The sequence below is a fragment of the Photinus pyralis genome, unplaced genomic scaffold (assembly GCF_008802855.1).
Source record: "Photinus pyralis isolate 1611_PpyrPB1 unplaced genomic scaffold, Ppyr1.3 Ppyr1.4_LG8, whole genome shotgun sequence".
Taxonomy (NCBI): Eukaryota; Metazoa; Arthropoda; class Insecta; order Coleoptera; family Lampyridae; genus Photinus; species Photinus pyralis.
Window position 1 is genome coordinate 29,754,162 of NW_022170819.1, and position 4,239 is coordinate 29,758,400.

Genomic DNA, 4,239 nt, shown 5'->3' on the forward strand with positions numbered 1-4,239 from the left:
CTCACAAAGTATAACACATGGAGGTATATGAAGCTTTATAAAATGCTATTGCCGATTTTGTAAAAATTCTGATCTCGACCAGATTTGGTCTCCAGGGTAACTGTGAACATGAAAAATCTAACTTTCTTTTTCGAAATTTTGAAAGAAATCCCAGCTACTCCTGTCGTAAGGATACCACTTAACTCTCTAACTGTGAATCAACCCTTAGACCAGCGTTGTACCTAGGTACTAAAAAGATTGCCGTTTTTATATTTTAGCATTTACATGCTCCCTGCCATTCAAAACATAGTTTGGTTATAACTGGAACGATCGAGAACGACTCCAGCCTCCAGCCCCCAGACGCTTCTTATAAAAATGCGATAAACGTAAGTAATCTACGGCAATTGCATATAACATTTAGATGCCATTGAATGATATTGGTAATTTTTATCATCGAAAGCAGTTAAGATAACATAGTTTTAAAAATGGCACACGCCCACTTACTACTTTTAATCAGCATTTTGTGCTATCAGTCACCTTCTGTGAGGATTTGTGCACATAGTAACCTGATATTGCTAAATTAGCGATACTAATAACCTAGGTTAATGGTTATCTTAACGTGATTTAATGATAACTGTAATTTTATTGCAATTACTGTGCAGTTTTTCCTTATCTCTCGTAAAAATAGCTACAAAAATTTCGAGCCGTTATTTTCGCAACAAACTTGTACCAATTTAATCGAAACGATTCTACCAGTAAGGAATTTTGTGGTCGTACCGTACGCACTTTGGGAAACCAAAACCCTCTGGTATCTGCCAACCAAGAGTAGGTACTGGTAGGTACTATTTGCTGTTATTGGAATTGCTACTACAATGGCTCTCATTCAAGTTCCCTTACGGTACATTTCGCTCCTCACATTTCTCTTCCGGACAATTCACCCCCAAAAATTTGCTCCCGGGTGGATCTCCTCTGGCGCTTCTCCCCTCAATGTTAGCTTGAATTTTTGGCATATTATTTGTATCTTCTCTTTGCTTATTATACTTTACCAGCCGTATTCCATAGGTTTGATGATGAATTTTGATAAACTTTTGAAAATTGTCTTGGTTTTGTTTGATAGTAGGGCGTGAACCGCACTTCAGGAACTGTTGAACCACACGATCTACGTCATTTATTTGATATTATGGAGAAATATTTCCAAGTCTGTTGGTAACTCTTCTGAGATGTACAAGAGAATATTTAAGAAAATGAATTAAATTGTGTTTGCAACACGAAGGCTCTCATTTTGAGCATGTGTTGAAGAAGAAATGGTTTTTTAAATAATTTGATCCTATTTTCATATAAGTTTTGTGTTTTAAATTATAGCTGATCACATTGTTGTCTTTTTTATTAATGAATTATTTAGACTAGAATCAATGATATTAAAGAATCCTTTCCTTGATTTGTTTAAAATTCGATTGCTATAAAATCATGGCTAACTACTGAAAGGAAAATGCGAAAAAAAATGGTATCAATTCAATGACATGGGAATAAATCAGAAACGTTAAACGTCATTCCATTTAAAAAAACTGAGTTTTAGTCTTTGAAGTTTCTTAAATTTGGATCTCAGTAGGTGAGTAAGTGCACTAAAAGAAAGCCCTATTCATTGTCTATGAACAGATAAAAATGGGTTGCCATGACTACAACCGTTTTCAAGTAATCAGTTATCAAGGTACCATCTGCATCCGACATTTTTTTTCATAAAGTGAAAATAACTTAAAAATCATAAATGGCAGATATCAACATGTGGGTATCAGAAGAAATGAAATTTCACGTAGAATCCAAAAATGCAATAAAAAATAGGGGTTGCCATTTAAAATATCGAAGTTACTATCTACTTCCGGTATTTCCAGAAGTGCAGCCATTTTGAAAATATTTTATGAACTCTGACGTTCGTAACATCTGCAAATTTTCCCCGGGCGCACATTACTCTCACTATACCTCCATTTATCCATACGGTTAGTTTATCCTTGTAGTCCAGTCAAATAACGGTTTGGGCTGGATGTTGTCACTTCACTCAACGAAACCAAGCGCATCCTATGTAAAAAAATCCGCTGAATCCGAAAATCACAGTCCCCCTGGCCGGAAACGCCCGGAACGTATTGTTATTAACAAAAAACGAAGAAAAAAGGAGGCAAAGTCGAGTTTTTTCGCATTTGACTTCGAATATCTCGTTAACTATTGCTCTGAGGGAAAGAATGAATAGAAATGAACTTGTTTAGAATAACATTTTCTATAAGATGCAGTTGGTCCGGAACGATCATTTTCAATTGTTATTGTTGTTTATGGAAAAATGTGAAAAATTAATCCCTAAAATTAACAGTTTATTACCAAGTAAAATTCTTCCGATCTTTTTGAAAATCCGTATTTAGTAACTTATTTTGATAACAAAACAATATGACAAACCCGATCATCGTAGGTTTCATAGTAATTGATTTATACTCAGTGACATGGAAATTGCAACACCAAGAAGGAATTGGAATTTTTTGACCAAACTTGGCAGAAACGTTTAGCTACTAAAAGGTAACAAATGATTAAAATTTAAAAGAAAAAGGATGAAATATAAACATATTTTTAATAATAATAATAGTAGTCCCTCCCTATTGGTTACGCACTCCCTCACGCTTCGTAGCATCGATTTTAGCAGACGGCCGATTTCCTCTTGAGGCATTGTGTCCCAAGCAACTGTGAGTAACCTCTAATTCATTGTGTAGAGCTTGCAGCGTCTGCGGAGGATGGGGTAAGTTCATCAGTCTTCTCTTCATAATGTCCCAAACTTGCCCGATAGGCGATATACTGGGAGATCTGGGTGGCTATGGCAAGATATTGACATTATCATGTGCAAATAAGTCCATAGAACGTCTTTCAATGTGGGGAGGGGCATTATCCTGCTGGAAAAGTGGGTCTTCCAACTGCTGAAGAGATGGAAGAATATCGGGTTCTATCACGTCATCCACATATCGCTGGGGGGGTCATATTACCTCGAATGAATAACAAACGAGCCCTACTCCCATAAGTTATAGTACTCCATACCATAGTCCCCACAGGCCACAGCTTAGTGCACATGCCTCATAACAGAAAATTCAACATTGCGACGTTCCCCTCGTCTTCGGCTGCCCTTCATACGGCCATCATGCATACCCAAACAAAATCGGGATTCATCACTGAACACCACCCAATGCTACTCTAGGTTCCAGTGCAGTCGCAACCTACACCACTCCAAACGCTGCTGATGAGCTGTTAATGGTAACAAAAGATGTGGCCGATAGGATTGCAAGTCGTAAGCTCTGATTCTGCGGTAAACCTTTCGAAGTGTTACAGGACGACCTTCGTTAGCTAACAATTGGTCGGCAATTGACCTGGTACTAGAGAATCGGTTTCTTGTTGCCATAAGTGAAAGATGGCGATCCCGCACTTCAATTGTTCTTTTTCGCCTCCCACCCTTTCCTACCCCCTCCCTTTCCTCTCTACGACGATCCTGCCCCTTTCCAAATCCATGCCCGATTGCAGCGAATCATGGTGGATTGACTTCGGTTAAGATGATTTGCAATTTTTGTGAACGAAAAACCACCTCCGCCCAAACCAGCAATATGACACCTGTCAACTTCTCTTAATTCGCGGTAATTTCCACTTTGGCGTATCTAGGCATGATCACAGCCTCAAAAGAAACGATTAAACACGAAAACAATAAGAACTGAACAAAATCTCGCAAAACGTACACGATATAAGAATACTAGAAAAAAATGAAAGAACTGTCAAATAAGCCATTACCACTTGATCCATATGAATGAAATTTTAATCAATTGTTACCTTTTAGTAGTTAAACGTTTCTGCAAAGTTTGGTCAAAAAATTCCAACTCCTTCTTGGTGTTGCAATTTCCATGTCACTGAGTATATTAAATAAACAATTAACAAAAGGGATGCCTTGTCTTTCAAACTGGGGGACTATTCGATTTTGTAAATACTTTTTAGTATTCAAATCCTTTAAAGTATTCAAATACTTTGTAATTAAATACTTTTATGGAAGCAATATTTGTATTTGTAACTCAAATACTTTCACTAATATTTAGTATTCGAATACTTCGCAAGATATTTGAATACTTTGAGAGGTATTCGAATACTTCGCATAGTATTTGAATACTTAACCTTCCTTTTTTACCAAAAAACGACTACTCCAAAATTTCTCGGGAAAACACTTTTTCTTATTAATTTTGGTGCGTAGAA